This window comes from Dendrobates tinctorius, unplaced genomic scaffold, assembly GCF_039654945.1.
Source record: "Dendrobates tinctorius isolate UK_male_01 unplaced genomic scaffold, ASM3965494v1 ptg000181l, whole genome shotgun sequence".
Classification (NCBI taxonomy): domain Eukaryota; kingdom Metazoa; phylum Chordata; class Amphibia; order Anura; family Dendrobatidae; genus Dendrobates; species Dendrobates tinctorius.
In genome coordinates, this window is record NW_027361848.1 from 4,019,300 (window position 1) to 4,039,189 (window position 19,890).

At 47.3% G+C, this 19,890-nt stretch overlaps 1 protein-coding gene and 1 pseudogene across 2 annotated transcripts in view; one reads left to right on the top strand and one right to left on the bottom strand.

Annotated features, from left to right (window-relative positions):
• PGBD5 (piggyBac transposable element derived 5) overlaps nt 1-19,890 on the bottom strand; it is a 669,748-nt gene that overhangs the window by 581,641 nt on the left and 68,217 nt on the right. The window lies entirely within an intron of this gene.
• On the top strand, nt 1,590-2,397 carry LOC141054922 (large ribosomal subunit protein eL8 pseudogene; annotated as a pseudogene).

Below are 19,890 nucleotides of genomic sequence, written 5' to 3' on the forward strand. Positions count from 1 at the left end.
TGAGTCCCATCCAGGAGTGCGGAAGACACCCACTCTTATGGTGGCCACCAATGTGGAAGAGCAACCACCCAACAGAGACAGAAGAAACGTCAAGTGTTACAACTGTGGCAAACTTGGCCATTTCCGGAACCAGTGCAGAGCACCCCTGCAACTCAGGACATTGCTCAGAGGAACAGGCCAAGGAAGGAACACAGGAAGCAGTGAAGAACCCCTGTAAGAGAATGGTTAGCTATAATATACTGAGCTGCCATGATGAATCAGGCAGCCATCTTGTAAAAGTTAGAAACCAACAAATTCAACTTTTACAATAGAACTAATAAGATGTACTTTGGAAAAGTGGATGGAGGATGTAAAATGAGATCATATCTGCTAGCAAACTTAGACGTGCATAAAGGAAAATTGGATCAATAGGGGAATAGGGTTAACAAATATATGGTCAATGTGTGTATACGTGATAGTGTTGGTAGAGAACAAACTCATTAAAATGTCAAATGCATAAATTTATGGATTTAGTCTGGAAGCAGTGATAAGATTAAGGACAGTAGCTATAGATAACAATGACTTATGGGTTTTAGTGTTTGGGGAAATGTTAATTAATGTTGTCATATTATTTCATTATATTCTTTGTTCTAAAACACGTTTCTCGCTGCAATATGATGTAACCGTATACACCCTTTGCGGCAAGGTGCAGCTTTCTTTGTTCGCATTATGTATAAAAAGCCCCTGTTACTGTTGCTCGGGGCCACTCCACCACCATTATGCCACTGGGCCACACCATGGCCAGGGCTAGGGCCTTTCCATCGCCAGACTTCTCAGTGACTCTTCGCCCATCTGGACCCGTTTTGTGCCCGCATGCTTCAGCTCTACTGACTCTCTGTACCTGTTCTGCCGTGTATCTCTCAATAAACTTCAACCTCAGTTTGATAAGAGGATCCCGGCTCTCAGTAAGGACTTTTTCTTACACCCCGTCCATAGGACAGGAGCAAGCCAGGTCCGCAAGGCACCACGCTCCTAACATGCGAAATCCCATCAGTGGACCCAGTACCTCAAATTACCCTGAAAGTGGACAGGGGTTGTCAGATCTTTCCTAGTAGACACTGGTGCAGCCAGAAGTGTGATGAGACATGTGGAACTCCCAGTCACCACCTGCCTATCAGACTCCTCTCTGTCTTACGTGGGGATTGATGGTCAAGTCAGACATTCCCAGCTTACAAGCCCCTAAGCGTGTGGACACAGCCAGGACACTCCATTTTGTTCCAGTTTGTGGTTTCAAGGACCTGCCCACTCAACCTGCTGGGAGCAGACCTACTGCTGAAGCTGAAGGTGACCAAAGTGTTCCAGGAAGATGGGTCCATGACACTTTCTCCACCCCTGACCCAAGAAGAATCAGTCATGCTGGCAGCTCTACAGGAGCCTCAAACAACCAGTGCAAGCCTACCCAAGGAGGTGCTGGACATAGTACCCGAAAGCCTATGGTCCAAGAGTCTCCAGGATGTGGAGAGACTTCAAGTTGTGCCAGTACGGGTGTCACCCAGCCATCCCTGTCCATCACCCAGAGTCAAACTGTCCCTTACCAACAGAAGGTCTAAGTGAACCCGCTGTTCGAGAAACGGCCTAAGAACTTTGGCATTGGCCAGGAAATTCAACCAGAAAGGGACCTAACCCGCTTCGTGAAATGGCTGCGCTACATCCGGCTCCAGTGCCAGAGGGCCATCTTGTACAAGATTCTTAAGGTGCTCCCTGCAATAAACCAGTTCATATAGGCCCTGGACCGGCAGACAGCCACTCAGCTCTTCAAACTGGCGCACAAATGCTGACCAGAGACCAAGCTGGAAGAAAATTAAATGTCTGCTTGCTCGTGCTGAGCAGAAAGATGCTGGTAAAGAAGGTGTCCCAGCAAAGAGACCCCCTGTGATCAGAGCAGGTGTTAACACAGTGACCGCTGTGGTGGTGAACAAGAAAGCCCAGATGGTCATCATCTCTGATGAAGAGGATCACAGTAAATGGCTTGTTTTCCTGCCGGCTCTGTGCCAGAAGATGGGAGACCCTCACGGCATTGTGAAGAGCAAGAAGATGACTGTGAAAGGAGAACCAGACAGGTTCAGAATGGTGCATGACCTGAAGGCCGTGAACGAGGCTATGGTATTTGAAACCCCAATTATGTCTAATCTGCACACTCTGCTGTCAAATTTGCCAGCCACACCAACGGTGCTCACAGGGATTGATCTGGCCAATGCTTTCTTCAATGTTCCCCTTCATCTGAACGACCAGTTCCTGTTTGCCTTCACGCAACAGTGGGTGCAGAACACATGGACAGTGATGCCCCGGGAGGCCCAGAACAGCCCTTCACAGTTCACCAAAGCATTGTCCTCCATCCTCGTCAACTGGATTGCATAACATGCAGAAGACACTCTTCTACAGTACGTGAATGACCTTCTCCTTTATCCAGCTGACCGCTACCTGCAGAGCCCATTCCTTGTCTCTTCTACTCTATCTGGCGGAGCAGCAATTCTAGGTCTCGAAAAACAAAGTCCAGTGGTGTCAGAAGCGAATTACGTTCCTGGGACTCTGTATTGCCCACCAGACGAAACACCTGACAGATGACCGGAAGACCACTGTGGAGAAGATGGCTCCCCCAACAACTCCAAAGATGATGCAAGCCTTCCTTGCTCTAGTTTGGTATTGCAGAACTTGGATCCCTGAGGCTTCAGTCTTAATGCAGCCTCTGTACGATTGCATCAATGCAACCCCGTTCATCCTACCGGATGCAGCCTTCATCTCGTTCAGGAAATTGAAAGGCTCCATAGTCTCCGCACCAGCTCTAGGCCTCCATGACTAAGAGAAACCACTCCGTCTATACCTAATGGAAAAAGGTCATACTACTGGCGTCCTAACACAGATCTACAGAAGAAAACAGAGGCCTCTAGGCTACTTCTCAGCCCGCCTGGATCCAGTTGCAAGGGGTGCCCCCTCATGTATGAAAGCAGTATTTTCAGCGCACGCCATCCTGGACAAGACTGCTGACATCATCCTTGGACATCCACTGGCATCTCAGCAATTCTCAATCAAACCCAGCCAAACCATCTCTCCACCGCCAAGCATCTACGCCTCCAGTGCTCTCTGCTTTTGCCTGACAATGTCGCCATTTCCAGATGCACCGTCCTCAATCTGGCCACTCTAGTCCCACTCCCAAGGGGGGGGGGATATGGATATGGACTCCTCAGAACAAAATCCATGATTGTTTCAGCATCACGCAACAGGAAACAGCAGGACTACCCAAGGTGGTGGATGAGCTGCTGACCAACCCAGAGTTGATTCTCTACACAGATGGCTCCAGATTTGCAGATGATGAAGGAAACCAGTGACCAGCAATCAAGAAATCCTATGGTCCAGAAGTTTGTCGCCTAGCTCGTCAGCCCAAGAAGTGGAACGGATAGCGCTGACGAAGGCCTGCCAGATTGCGAAGGACAAAACTGCAAACATCGATACCGATTCTAGGTACTCGCTTGGCATAGCACATGACTTTGGACCCATCTGGGCTGCAAGGGATTTCATCACAGCAAGCGGGACAACCGTGAAGCATCATGGAGCCATCAGGGACCTGCTGGATGCACTCCAACTCCCAAAACTGGTGGCAGTGTTAACAATCAAGGCACATGGAAAACTGAACACAGTAGAGGCACGGAGCAATAACATGGCAGACATGGCAGCCAAAGAAGCAGCCAGAGGAAGACAATATGAAGTGGGAGAGGTCGTAAAGCCGGACGGCTACTACGTGATGACTGAAGACAAGAAACCTGACGTCCTGGGATCTGTTCAAGAAGTTGCAGGACCAGGATCCAAAGGAGAAGAAAAGCTGGATGCAGAAGGGACAACATATGAAGGAAGGGCAAAAGCATTGAACTCCAAAACCTTGTCTACCTCAAAGCATTGGACTCCAAAACCTGTTGTCATGATCCCAGTGCAGGTTTTGACCTGCACGTCAGGGGTTAATGTCTTGAGCTCAGTGCAGGCATTGACCTACACACCTGGGGTTAATTTATTGTGGACTTTCTTTGGTTCAGGCAGAGCTTTTTATAGCCCCGAGAAACTCCAATCCCTGTCAGTTATACTTTTGCCTTTGGCCGAGTGTTGTGACCCCTGTGTGCCTGTTCGTTGTCTTATAGCTTGCTTATATGGTTCTGATCCGGTTCTGTCCCCCCGTTGTGAGTTTGCCTGTTGATTTTGTACTGTATATCTGCTTCTCTGGTTTCTGACTTCTTGGCTACGTCTTGACTATCCGTTCTGTCTTGCCCTTTGGTAATTGTCGGGCTATCTCATGCTTTGATCCCGGCCTGATCTGGTTTATGTCCCGGTCTATGCCAATTGGTAACTTTGTTCCGTAGTTACCATTCTAGGAGTTTTCCTGCAGCTCCTAGCTCTCTGGAGTTTAGGCCATGCCCCCAGCAGTCACGTGCTTCAGGTCCTGTGGGTCTGAAGCACACATATCTGACGCTGCCCGCTCCATAGGTATCTCTGAGCACTGTTTGTCTTACTCAGGACACGCGCACTGGCTCAGTGAGCAAGTGCAGTGCGGTGCTCCTGACATTATAACTGACCGTGAACTTTTTTTCTCTCTCCTCACTTCTGCAGCATGGACCCAATGCATGCCTTACCTGATCAGGTGAAATGCTTGACTCAGTCGCTGCAGAAGCTTAGTTTGGAGCACCAAGCTCTGGCCCAGTCCCAACGGCAGGTTGCGGACTCTGTTCAGGGGGTGCTTTCCGCAAGGCTTTCAGCAGGTGGGGAATAGAGATGTCATTTTAGTCCCACCCGAATCCCCGGTTAACTTACCAGATATGTTTGCTGGTGACAAAAATGAATTTGGAGCGTTTAAAGAGGGCTGTAAGCTCTTTTTCTCCTTGAGACCCCGCTTCTCTGGGGATGAGAAACAGAGGGTGGGGGTGGTTATGTCCCTGCTTAGGGGGTCCCCACAAGCCTGGGCATTTTCTCTTTCCTCTTCTGCCCCAGAGAGAGTGACTATGGATGCTTTTTTTTGAGGCCTTAGGGCTTATTTACGATGAGCCAGATAGAGTGCGTTTGGCTGAGGACAAGATGATGAGTGTCTGTCATGGGAAGCACTCGGCCGAGTGGTTCTGTTCTGAATTTAGGCGTTGGGCAGCTGAGGTTTCTTGGAGCGATGCCGCCCTTCGTGGGCTGTTCTGTAGAAGCCTGTGTGAACGTCTGAAGGATGCCCTGGCACTCCACCTCCACCTGACTCCCTGGAGGATGCCATGACCCAAGCGGTTCGCATGGATCGCAGACTGCAGGCAAGAGGAGTTATGCAACTTGAAACATCATTCTCCAGTGGAGTTGAGACCCGGGCTCCTCCGGTGGCTATGGAGGTGAGCGCTGTCATCTGTGATGAGAAGGAAAGACGCCGCCGGGAGAAGCAGTTGTGCTTCTATTGTGGGGAATCTGGACATTGGAAGGACTGCCCCTCCTGTCCGTCATCCTCCAAGGTGGCGGGAAATGACTAGGTCTGGGTAATAGTTGAGGAGGCTACCCAGACCTTCAGGTACCTTTTTCCTCACTTGCAAAAACTGTGCTTCAGGTGGAACTGGAACTTGGTCATGGTCCTGTTCAGACCACCGCCTTTGTTGACTGTGGCTCTGCTGTTAACCTGATTGATGCCAGGATTATGACTCTTAATAAGATAGGGACAGTAAGGCTTCAGGATCCTGTTAAACTTGTGGCAATTAACTCGTCCTCTCTTACCCGGGACGGTATCTGTTCCAGGTCTGAACTTTTTTCTCTGAAAGTGGGTTCCACTCATGTGGAAAAATTAACTTGTCTTGTGTTAGATAACTTGCCTGCAGGACTTATACTGTGGATGTCTTGGCTATGCCGCCATAATCCTACCATTGATTGGGTGACGGGGGAGATCACTCAATGGGGATGTAAAGATAAATGTTGTAACCTGGGGCCTCTTGTTAACTCTGTTAAAGCCGTATCTGTGTCGTCTGTCGGTCTGGAAGGTATTCCAGAGTACCTGAAGGATTTCGAAGATGTATTTTCCGAAAGTGAGGCTGAGGCGCTGCCACCACATAGACCCTATGATTGTGCCATTGATTTAGTACCCGGAGCCAAGTTACCTAAGGCTCGATTGATCAATTTGTCCGGGCCTGAGCGCCAAGCCATGAAGGAGTACATAGCTGAGAGTCTCCGCAAAGGGCATATCAGGCCTTCTGTGTCACCCGTGGCAGCAGGATTCTTCTTTGTGAAGAAGAAAGATGGTGGTTTGCGGCTGTGCCTCGACTTTCGGGAACTTAACCTGATAACAGTTAGGAACACTTATCCACTTCCCCCTCATCCCAGACGTATGTAACCAGTTATCTGGGGCCCAATGGTTCTCCAAATTAGATCTCCAGGGGGGCCTACAACCTGATAAGGGTTCGGGAAGAGGACGAGTGGAAAACTGCGTTCCTCACATCAGAGGGACTCTTTGAAAACCTGGTTATGCCCTTTGGGTTAACTAATGCCCCCGCTATTTTCCAGAACTGTATCAATGTTGTGTTTTCTGACCTGATAGGCCGTTTTGTTGTCATTTATTTGGATGACATTTTGGTGTATTCCCCGGGCAGTCAGTCTCACTTACAACATCTACAGACAGTTCTCGAGAGACTCAGGGAGAACCACCTGCTTGCTAAATTGGAAAAATGTTCGTTTTTCGCACAGGAACTGACTTTTTTGGGGCTTATTGTATCTTGTGAGGGGTTTCGTATGGACCCTAAGAAGGTGCTGGCGATCGCAGACTGGGTTCAGCCTCATGATCTCAAGGGGCTCCAGCGCTTCTTGGGATTTGGAAACTATTAACGGAGATTCAATAAAGGTTTCTCTCAAGTGGTTAACCCCTTAACCCCCAAGGGTGGTTTGCACGCTCATGACCGGGCCAATTTTTACAATTCTGACCACTGTCCCTTTATGAGGTAATAACTCTGAAACGCTTCCATGGATCCCGGTGATTCTGACATTGTTTTCTCGTGACAGATTGTACTTCATGTTAGTGGTAAAATTTCATTAATATAACTTGCGTTTGTGAAAAAAACGGAAATTTTTTGAAAATTTCGCAATTTTCCAACTTTGAATTTTTATGCCCTTAAATCACAGAGATACGGCACAAAAAAACTTAGTAAGTAACATTTCCCACATGTTTACTTTACATCAGCACAATTTTGGAACCAAAATTTTTTTGTTAGGAAGATATAAGGGTTAAAAGTTGACCAGGCATTTCTCATTTTTGCAACACCATTTTATTTTTACGGACCACATCACATTTGAAGCCACTTTGAGGGGTCTATATGATAGAATGGTGACACTTTTGGGTATTTCTAAAAACTGCACCCCTTAAGGTGCTCAAAACCACATTCAAGAAGTTTATTAACCCTTCAGGTGCTTCACAGGAATTTTTTGAATATTTAAAAAAAAAATGAACATTTAACTTTTTTTCACAAAAAAAATACTTCAGGTTCAATTTTTTTTTATTTTACCAAGGGTAAAAGGAGAAATTGGACTGGAAAAGTTATTGCGCAATTTGTCCTGAGTACGCTTATACCTGATATGTGGGGGGAACCACTGTTTCGGTGCATGATAGAGCTCAGAAGGGATCCGCCGTTTGACTTTTTCAATGCAAAATTGGCTGTAATTCAGATTGGACGCCATGTCACGTTTGGGGAGCCCCTGATGTACCTAAACAGTGGAAACCCCCCCAAGTGACCCCATTTTGGAAACTAGACCCCCCAAGGAACTTATCTAGATATGTGGTGAGAACTTTGAACCCACAAGGGCTTCACAGAAGTTTATAACGTACAACTGTACAATTAAAAAATCATTTTTTCCACAAAAATGATCTTTTCACCCCCAATTTTTATTTTCCCAAGGGTAACAGGACCCTAAAAGCTATTGTGCAATTTGTCTTGAGTACGCTGATACCCCATATGTGGGTGTAAACGACTATTTGGGCGCATGGCAGTGCTCGGAAGGGAAGCATCGCCATTTGACGTTTTTGGCTGAAATTGAGATTGGACACCATGTCGCGTTTGGAAAGCCCCTGATGTACCTAAACAGTGGAATCCCCCCACAAGTGACCCCATTTTGGAAACTAGACCCCCTAAGATGTGTGGTGAGCACTTTCAACCCCCCAGTGCTTCACAGAAGTTTATAACGCCCGGGCGTGAAAATAAAAAAAATCGTATTTCTTTACACAAACATGATCATTAAGTCCCAATTTTTTTATTTTCCCAAGGGTACCTGGAGAAAATGGACCACAAAAGTTGCTGTCCAATTTGTCCTGAGTACACTGATATCGCATATGTGGGAGAAAACTACTGTATGGGCACACGTCGGGGCTCGGAAGGGAAGTAGTGACGTTTTGGAATGCAGACTTTGATGGAATGGTCTGCGGGTGTCATGTGCGTTTGTAGAGCCCCTGATGTACCTAAACAGTGGAAACCCCGCACAAGTGACCCCATTTTGGACACTAGACCCTGCACAGAACTTATCTAGATGTGTGGTGAGCACTTTGAACCCCCAAGTGCTTCACAGAAGTTTATAACGCCCAGGCGTGAAAATAAAAAAATCATTTTTTTTCCACAAAAATATTTTTGCCCCCAATTTTTTATTTTCCTAAGGGCAACAGGAGAAATTGGACCCCAAAAGTTGTTTTGCAACTTGTCCTGAGTAGGCTGATACCCCATATGTGGGGGTAAAACACTGTTTGGGCGCATGGCAGAGCTTGGAAGGGAAGGAGCACCATTTGACTTTTTCAATGCAAAATTGGCTGGAATTGAGATCAGACGCCATGTTGCATTTGGAGAGCACCTGATGTGCCCAAACAGTGGAAACCCCCCCCAATTCTAACTCCAACCCTAACCCAAACACACCCCTAACCTTAATCTCAGCCCTAACCCTAGCCCTATCCCTAATGGGAAAATGGAAATACATTTTTTTTAATTTTATTATTTTTCCCTAACTAAGGGGGTGATAACGGGGGGGGGGGGTTGATTTACTATTTATAGCGGGTTTTAATATTTGGCAGCTGTCATACGCTAAAAGACGCTTTTTATTGTAAAAATAATTTTTGCATCACAACATATTGAGAGCTATAATTTTTCCATATTTTGACCCACTGAGTCATGTGAGATCTTATTTTTTGCGGGACGAGTTGACGTTTTTATTGGTATCACGCAGAATGAACAAAAACCAGCGTTTCATGAATTTCTTTTGTGTGGTGCGTTTACACCGTTCCGCATGCGGTAAAATTGATAAAGCTGTTTTATTCTTCGGGTCAGTATGGTTACAGCGATACCTCATTTGTCTTTTTTTATGTTTTGGCGCTTTTATGCAATAAAAACAATTTTATATAAAAAAATAATTATTTTTGCATCGCTTTATTTTGCGAGCTATAACTTTTTTATTTTTTCTCTGATGATGCTGTGTGGTGGCTCGTTTTTTGCGGGACAAGATGACATTTTCAGCGGTACCATGGATATTTTTATGCGTCTTTTTGATCGCGCGTTATTGCACTTTTTGTTCGGCGCTATGATAATAAAGTATTTTTTGCTTCGTTTTTTATTTTTGAAGGGGTTGGCTAAAGGGGTTAACTAATGGGACCGTTTTATAGGGCAGGTCGTTATGGACGCGGCGATACCAAATATGTTTACTTTTGTTTGTTTTTTTATTTCCAAAAAATGAATTTATTAAGGAATATATATTTTTTTCATTTATTTAGCGATATTTTTAAAATTATTTTTACACTTTTTTTTTTTTTTAACTTTATTAGGTAGTCCCAGGGGGGACATCACTGTCCTGTGACAGATCGCTGATCTGTCACATCACAGATCACTGTGACAGATCAGCGATCTGTCACAGGCATTGAAGCAGACTTCCTCTTGACTGTGCTTTGCAGGCACTGAGGAAGCCAGCTCCCTGCAGGCCCCCGAAGGTCCCCGTCGCCATCTTGGATCCGGGGACCTGCAGGGAAGGAGCCCCCCGCAGCAGCGCTGCACATTGCGCTGCTGTGGGGGGCTCAGGGAAGCACGGAAGGAGCCCCCTCCCTTCCGATGCTTCCCTTTAACCCCCGGTACACCGCGATAGTGTTTGATCGTGGTGTGCAAGGGGTTAACGTGTTGGGGGCGGTCCGTTTCAGGTGTCAGCTGTGATAATCAGCTGACACCCGGCCGCGATCAGAGGCGCTCACCACGTGGGCGCCGCCGATCGCTGTGACGTACTATCCCGTCCCTGGGAATTAAGTCCCAGGGCACATGGACGGGATAGTACGTCACATGGCAGAAAGGGGTTAAACCACTCACAGATCTTACCCCGAAGGGGGCTGATGTAAAAAATTGGTCGGAACTCGCTAAAGAGTCCTTCTCAACTCTCCAGAAATGTTTCATGTCCGCCCCGGTGTTGGTCCAGCCAGACCCGTCCAAACCATTTAATGTGGAGGTGGATGCTTCTGAAGTAGGGGTGGGGGCAGTGTTGTGCCAAGGTCCAGCCACCCTTACTAATCTCAAATCCTGTGCCTTCTTCTACAAGAAGTTCTCATCCGCCGAGAGAAACTATGATGTATGCAAAAGAGAACTTCTTCCGGTCAAGCTGGTATTCGAAGAATAGAGGCACTTTTTGGAATGGGCGGCTCACCATATCACTGTTATCATGTATCACAAAAATTTGGCATACCTTGAATCTGCTAAGAAGCTTACTCCAAGACAAGCCCGTTGGTCACTTTTTTTTTCACGCTTTCAATTCTCCATTACTTTTCGACCAGGGTCCAAAAATGTTAAAGCGGATGCCCTGTCCAGAAGTTTTGACCCGGTATCTCCCCCTGAGCTGCCGTCCTCCATTCTTCCCCCAGGGGTGGTAGTGGTGGGGTCTCATCAGAGTTGGAACAAGAAATTTTGAGGGCTCAGTTCCTAGCTCCGATGACCAGGCCAGGGGATAAATTGTTTGTTCCAGATTTATTGCAGCCTAGACTTCTGCAGGAGTTTCATGAGTCTAGGCTGAGTGCTCATCCCGGTATCACAGCCACTAGAGACGCAGTAGCCAGGGTTTTTTGGTGGCCTTCACTGGGGTCCGATGTCAAGAAATTCATTGCTGCTTGTGGAGTTTGTGCTCGTTCCAAAAGCTCGCATAACTGGTCGGCTGGGGAACTCATACCTTTACCGGTTCCTGATAGGCCATGGACTCATCTCACCATGGATTTTATTACCGGCCTTCCACCTTCCAGGGGCAATACCGTGATCTGGGTGGTGGTGGATAGGTTTTCAAAACAGGCCCATTTCATTCTCTTGGCAGCACTACCCTCAGCAGAAACATTGTCAAGGTTGTTCGTGCAGCATGTGGTCCGATTGCATGGGCTACCCCTGAATGTGGTGTCTGATAGAGGTGTGCAGTTTGTGGCCAAATTTTGGAGAGCATTCTGTATGAAATTGGGCATCTCACTCTCCTTCTCGTCGGCATATTACCCAGAGAGTAATGGTCAGACGGAACGCACCAATCAATCCCTGGAACAAATTCTCAGGTGTCTGACCTCCGCCAGACATGAGGATTGGTGTGATGCGACACCGTTGGCGGAATTCACTTTTAACAACCGGGTGAGTCAGTCCACCAACATGTCCCCATTCCTAATCAATTACAGGTTTAATCCTCATTTTGGGGAGTTTTCATGGGTGGATTCCCATTGTCCAGGTGTAGAGGGGTCTGTTCAACGGTTAAAAAAAACCCTCTGGGCTGAAGTCCAGCGTAATATCTCTTGAGCCGAGGGGCGGTACAAATATTTTGCTGACAAAAAGAGGGCCCCGGGACACGTTTCAGGTGGGGTAGAAGATTTTGCTTTCCACATGTAACATCAACTTGAAGGTACCATCAGCTAAATTGGGACCAAAGTTCATTGGTCCATACGAGATTGTGGAGATAGTCAACCCGGTGGCATATAGGTTGCCTCTCCCCGCCTCCTTAAAGATATCCAATGTGTTCCATAAATCTCTGTAGAAACCCGTGGGGTCTGTCAAGGGGTCTGTTGTTCCTCCAGTGTTGGTGGAGGGTCACTTGGAGTATGAGGTTGGACATATTGTGGACTCTCGGCGGGTGCACCGCTCTTTGCAGTACCTGGTCCACTGGAAGTTATATGGACCAGAGGATCGCTCATGGGTCCCTGCTCGCTCTGTACATGCAGATCGCCTGGTTCGGGCTTTCCATGCCAAGTACCCGGGGAAGCCTGGGGGTCCAGAGGCCCCCCGTTGAGAGGGGGGTACTGTTATGATCCCACTGCAGGTTTTGACCTGTACATCAGGGGTTAATGTCTTGAGCTCATTGCAGGCTTTGACCTGCACACCTGGGGTTAATTATTGTGGACTTTCTTTGGTTCAAGCAGAGCTTTTTATAGCCCCGAGAAACTCCAATCCCTGTCAGTTATACTTTTGCCTTTGGCCGAGTGTTGTGACCCCTGTGTGCCTGTTCGTTGTCTTATAGCTTGCTTATATGGTTCTGATCCGGTTCTGTCTCCCGTTGTGAGTTTGCCTGTTGATTTTGTACTGTATATCTGCTTCTCTGGTTTCTGACTTCTTGGCTACGTCTTGACTATCCGTTCTGTCTTGCCCTTTGGTAATTGTCGGGCTATCTCATGCTTTGACCCCAGCCTGATCTGGTTTATGTCTCTGTCTATGCCAATTAGTAACTTTGTTCCGTAGTTACCATTCTAGGAGTTTTCCTGCAGCTCCTAGCTCTCTGGAGTTTAGGCCACGCCCCCAGCAGTCACGTGCTTCAGGTCCTGTGGGTCTGAAGCACGCATCTTCTCTGCTGCTGCCCGCTCCACAGGTATCTCTGAGCACAGTTTGTCTTACTCAGGACACGCGCACAGGCACAGTGAGCAAGTGCAGTGCGGTGCTCCTGACACCTGTCTACCTCAAAGTATGTACCCCATGGTGGTTCAATGGGCACATGGGCCCACGCACAGATCGAAGACACAGATGAATGACCTGATAGGGTGGAAATCCAAACAGCCAAATTTACCAGCAGCTGTTTGACCTCCGACGAATGCAACACTGGACGAGTGGGAAAAAGTTCCCCCACATCATCTGGCCAGAAGCTTTTCCAGTATGGAACCAGCGGCGAAGACTACTGCAAAGAAGCTACTCTCAGAAATAAGTGTGCAGATATGGGGTTCCAGAAGAGATAGAGAGTGATCAGGTACCCGCATTCACAGCAAACTTGACACGAGAGATCTGGTCAGCAGTAGGGTCAGATTTAGGCCTACACACGTCCCACCATCCCCAAAGAAGCGGGAAAATAGAAAGGCTAAATGGGACACTTAAGAACAGCATGTAGAAAATTGCCAGAGAGACAAGCAAACCATGGCATTAGACACTCCCAGAGTCCCAGAAAAGCTGTCACCAATACGAAATTTTATTTGGGTCTAGTCCCAGGTTAGGGGTATTCTTCCCTCAGCAGTTGACTATGCAATATGACACTTTGTCTGCTTGTGTAATTGAACTCACCAAGAAACTTGCTAATGCCCATTCGAATTCATGTTTTTTTTTTCTTCATTGCCACCTCTAGAATCGGTACCTGGTATGCACGCCCTGAAGCCAGGAGTGTTGGTGAAAAAAAAAGTTTGTAAGGAGAATGCTCGATCCCAGATTTGATGGCCCTTCTCCAAGTGCTGCTGACAACACCAATCTGGAAGGAAGACCCTCTTGGATCTACGCATCGCATTGCAGGAAAGAACCCATACCAGAAGATACACCTAAGCCAGAATGATGCTGTGGATGCCCTACCTGACTGAATAAATGACCTACCTGATGGAGAATACACACCACTGACTACATAGACTGCTAACTAAGAGACTTTGATTACAATGCAATTAACCTCCGTTAGGGACAGATCTCCTGACCGCCCACTGGCAGCATAAAAGAGTTGCAGCGCTTTGGGACAGGAGGTTAGGATTAGGGCAAGTGATATCTAAGGGGGGATTGTAATGGAAATATGTATATTTCATATAGATCTCACTTGCATATATACTCATATATATTCACAGCTAATATATATGTGGCGCCCCCAGGGGTATGGTCACCACACTGACTTTGCCTTCCTCCAGGGGAGGGTAATGCCAGGCTTGGAAGCAGTGATGGGTCTCTCCAGCAGTTAACCTAATGCATGCAACACAGTTCCACTCCGGGCCAGCAGGGGGAACTCTGAACCAGGATTCTGGAAAGGAGTGTCCTCTGAGGGCCAGAAGGAAAAGGGATCAGATAGTCTGCAGAGGGTGAAGTGTGCGGACGGGAGGTGCAAAGCTGAGAGGTTGATCTGTAGAAGGTGAGCTCCCTCAGCTTGAGAGCCCACAGAACTGGAGCCTGGTCTCCACGGTGGTACGGATACTGATGGTCCTACCACAGATACCAGAGGAGTAGGAGGCTGTAAATGCCCTGCTCCCAGCAAAGACTTGGGACACAACAGCAATTGACTAGTGAGCCAGGACTCAGGAGAGGGGTCCCCGAGAGAGGCTACAGCTGTCTGTCATATAAGTAAAGTTCTAGGAACATCTGAAGAGAGGCATTTCAGAGTAACTAAGTACTGGAGTGCTTCACACTACAGAGCACTAGGAAGGAGACTGCACAGCCCTTCTGCTGAGAGAGAATCCTGATCTGCTTCCAGGCTAACCTGCTCCAATACCATCTGTAATCAGGACTCTGGACTGCATATACTCAGTAAAGGTACAGAAACTACAACCGCTGTTTCTTGTCTGTTCCCTACGCTTTCGGCACTGCTACATCCCCGTGCCAGCTACATCTACACTGCCCTGGGACTACAGCTCCACCTGTGGGGAGCTTTACCATCTAAGCTGCACATACCATCAGTCCCAGCGGATCTGTATGCAGTGTTGGCCTAACACCATATTTGCCAAACACCACGGGTGGCGTCACGAACTATCCTACCATTAACTACATCTCCCCATTGCTTGGGCGCCCAGGGCCACGGACCGGGTCACCGCTGCTGTGACACATCCCCCTGACACCGGCCCGGTACCGAGTACCCCACAGCCCTGGGAGGACGACCTATATACACTATAATCCACTGCTTTAAAATGGCTGCTACAAACCAGACAGCTTTTTGTTTTTTTTTCTCATGGCTAAGAAAAGAGGACGTACAACAGATGTGCAAAAGTGATGAGTAGATGTCTCAATTTTGTCCTGGTTTCAAGAGTTACACTTTGGTAACTTATCCAGCCTTTTGTCATGCATTGATCACGATTTATTCCATATACTCGAACAGCGAATAACGTTGAAGGTTGACAAAGGTTGGTAATTAGCTACCCACTCCTTTCTATACGTAATTATAAAGCCATGTATGTGCAATAAACCTGCAGAATATTGAGGGAATGCTATCTTGTAACCATGTGTACAGAGTCATTCTTTGAGCACTCAAAATACTCAGTTTAATTGGGAACGGCCACAGCACACACAGGGATAGATTTATCCCAATTAAATTTCCATAACAGTATGATAAAGCATTGTTTTTTGCCTTTTTTAAATTTTTTTTATGGTGTTCACTAAATGGGCTAACTAGTGGGATAGTTTTATAGGTGGGGTCGTTCCTGATGTAGAGATACCAAGTATGTGTGCTTTCATTGTGTCAGGATCCTGTCAGCGCCGGCGTGCAGCCTCCGCTGAGCAGGGACTCACCCACACTGTTGGGGGGCCCGGGGTCAGGTACAGCCGGAAAGTACAGATACACAGGACCTGTGGACGCTGAAGTTTAGCAAGCAGTCACAGGACCTACGGTCATGTGACTGCAAGGAGAGGGGCTTAGCATCCTGCTTTCAGAGATGGCAGGACACTATACAGAAATACTCATTCAGGCAAAACAGAGGTCATACACAGAGATATCAGTAAAGTATCAGGGATGAGACAGAATGGATAGTCAGGGCCAAGCAGAAGTCAAAACCAAACAGACAGAGAAGGTACCAAGCAAAATCCAAAGCAATATCCAGAGAACAGACCGAGTCGTACACAGAGAATCAAGCAACCAGAACACAGCACAAACACACTCAGGGGTCACCACACAATGCCAAGGGCGAAAGTATAACTGACGGGGATGGGAGCGTCCTGAGGCTATCATAGCCCGAGGTGTGCAGGTAAGCCTGCACTGAGATCACAACCTTTAACCCCAGAAATGCCAGTCATCAGCACTGGTTCCAGACATTAACCCCACGTGTGCGAGTCAAACCCGCACTGAGGTCATGACACATTGTTTCATTTTTTTCATACAAATATATATTTATGGGTCCAATATCTTGATGTTTTCATTTTTTTTATTCTTTAACCCCTTAACCGGAGGTATTTTCGCTTTTGCGTTTTCGGTTAAAATCCCTTTCAATTTGAAAAAGTCACAATGGATCATTTTGCTGGTTGTAGTAGTTCCCAGTTTTGATCTTCCTTGTCCCTACACATTTCACCCCCTCCCCTTATTGGGGCTCATCAGGGGACCCAAGATAGGAGTGTGCCATAAAAAGAAAATGGACGGGGGCGCCACATCAAATTTTAGGGTGCCAACCTCTGCTGTTAGGTAGGATATCAGTTAAAAGGGACCCACTAGGGCCTGTATAGGATTGCTACACTATACTGTGCTTAACTCCCTATATTCTAATATTTGTATAGTATCACTTTATTTCAGGGGTTTGGGAGGTGCTACTTTATCTTTTAAACAAATTGTGAATTGATTACTCTTAATATAATTAATTCAAACTTAAATTTTAAAAGGGTTTTTGTCTACTTTGTTTCAGTGTTGCCATTCCCTCCCCTCTCTCTGCATGTAAGCTTCCCAGGTTGGGTCAGTGACTTAATTATTCACCAGCGACAGACCCTGGTCCTCCTGACTTGGTGACTTAACAATAACCTGACTTATCCGTAACTGTCTCATCATCATCTACATCCTTAGACAAAATTTGCTATTCCCAACCTTCTTCTTGTGGCGGTGGCTGCTCTAAGTTTTGTGTATCACTAAACAGCATGTCTTCCTGCCCCTCTTTGAACATGCAGGGTAAGAGGCTACAATCAAGAAAAGATAATGTAAATAATGTAAAGAGCTCCTCTGACTGTCCTAATGTGGGATCACTGATCTTCTGGGACTCAACATGGTGGGGGAAGCAGGATCAGGGTGAGGATTTAATGATTCAAACTCTTAGCTGGTGAGACTAGACTGAGGAAGACTGGGTGGTGATGGCAACCACGCTCCAAACATTATCTGCTATCCAACAAACCAGCAGTTTGCACTGATGTGGCTTCAGAAGTGGTGTCATGTGCCTCTCTGCAAAGTGGTATTAAGGTAATGATTAGTGTGCATACTATCAAAGATGTGAGGTGCTGGTGGAATGGGCTGAGAAGCCCTAGACCAGTGGTGGCAAACCTATGGCACGCATGCCACAGGGGGCATGCAGAGCCCACCCGGTGGGCATGCAGAGCCCTCCCGGTGGGCTCTCGCGCCATCTCCTCAAAACTAGTACCGCCACCACTCTCCTCAGCCCATTCGTAATCTCCTGGACCCTCATCACTAGCACCGGCGCCGCGGCCACTCTCCTCTGCACTCTCCCATCAGGCCGCGTGCCGTTCCATCAGTCTGCACATGTGCTAATGTGACACCCCAGAGTCCGGTTGTCACAGTGACATTGCCTCCCTCTAAAAGGCGAAGTCATGCTTGGAGGCAGAAAGGAACCCCATGCCAGGCAGCATAGATTTAATCACAATTTCCTGCTGCAGGTCAGAAAAGGGAGATGCCTTATAAATTCTGGCCAGCAGAGGGGGTTGGTGAGTCAGCTAGAAATCAGCTGAGGGGGTTGTCATGGAAACGAAGCAGCTGTGAGGAAAAATGACAGTTAAACGTGAGAACGTGAGGTAAAGAGATCTTTCTGGAAGATCCTGTCAGATGAAGACAGGGAGCTGATCTGAGAGGAGCTCGATAGGCAGAGCTGTTCTGTGAAGAGGGAAAGGACAAGAGCAGAGACTGTGAGACTCTAGGGAAGCTAAAATACTGCATATAGCAGACACCTGAGTGAAGCGCAAATAAAGAGAAAAGGGACATCAGAGTCCTAGACTGACAGGAGCTGTACGCCCTGATATCCGAATCTAAAAGTACAGGGGATTGTAAATTACTATGCACATTGAACACCTGAGGGCACGTCAGTGGATAAGGAGCCCGGGGCTGACTGTGAAAAGGACAGTACCCGTGGAATAGGCTCACGCTGACAGCCGTACAGGTTAGTGAAACCATCACGAATAGAGGGTCGCAGCATAGTTATATACAGTGGAGACCTACACACACAGGGCAGAAAGGAAGGTCCTAAATCCCCACCTGGCAAGGTGGATCCCCGGAATGCCTCCAGGCGAGGACTCATTCCATCACCTGTATACCTGTATGTGGTACTCCGGACTACAACCAATTACCAGTAAAAGGTAAAGAAACTGCACCTCTCTGTGTCTTTCTCTCATTTCTCTGCACCCCAACGTTCACAGCCATTTTTACTATTTATTTAACATCTTTGGGACTACAGCCCTACCTGTGGAGGGCTACAACTTCATAGCTGCGCCCAACATCCATCCCAGAGAAGCAACACCGCAGCACTGGTCACCTCTGACTAGAATACCACAGGTGGCATCACGTATTTCACCATCTAATAACTTTATTTTCTTTTTTACCCCATAAATACCACACAACTTTCCCCTATTTTATTACTGGACACCTCTGGGCCACGGACCGGGTCGCCGCCGCCGTGACACCATCCCCCATGGAAGTCGACGGGCCCGGTACCAAGTAACCCCCAAGCCCCGCGGGGCGCTCCAACTGGCGTTACGAACAGGATTTAGCAAGCCTAGCAAAGCTCGGTACTGTGCGCCATAGACTTTATTAAATTGAGTGCTAAAGACTTTAATGATTTTTCAAATAACCGCTATAACTGCGTCACACAGTGCGTGCAAGCAGAGAGGGACGTGCAATTGTGGACAGAGCCAGAAATAAAGCACGACATGAAGCCCCTGCCCGTGCTCTGACGTTAGTGAGCAAGTGAAAAAGCAGGAAGAAAAATGCTCAACGTGGGTGAAGATTCAGCGGCGGTCGCATAATGCCGCTATCAATGCCATATATACCAGGAGCAGCCTGGTTACCTCAGTACTCAGGGGAGTCGCACACCCTGAGCGATTTTAACGAAAGACTGTAGTTTGTTCAAAGTGTACCCCCTGTCAGAGAGCCAAAAAGTCAGTATCCTCATTGGCTAGTTAACTGGTGTGGCTCAGAGGGAAGTAAAGTCTCGGCCGGACACTGATAAAAGGACTGTCCAACAAATCTTGGCCAGACTGAAGAACACTTTTGATACCCGTACTGCAACAGAGATAAAAATGAGATTTTTTTTGGGTGCAAACAGAGAGTGCAGGACAGTATACGGGACTATGCCCTTAATCTTCAGGAGGCATTACGGGCTGTAAAGCAGGTTGATCCTGAGTGTGTGCAAGATGAAGATAGATTATTAACAGAGCAGTTCATAGAGGGACTCGAGTCAAACAATCAAAGGACACAGCTGCGCATAATGGCCCTACAAAATCCTGAATTGGACTTTGCACACTTTAAGGATAGAGCCATCAGTGTGCTGCGTGAACTGAACCCTAGCAGCACAGAGCCCTCTCAGCATACTGCAATTACATACCAGCAGGAGGCAGTATCCTTTCCAAAGACCCCTATTGAGACTGACAAGCTGTCCCAAGATATGATGATTCTGCTGGAGACTTGCGTCTCCAAGTCAAGGAACTAACCAAAAGTGTGGCTACCCTCACAAAAACTGCAGTCCCTGCAAGTGATTCCAAAGAA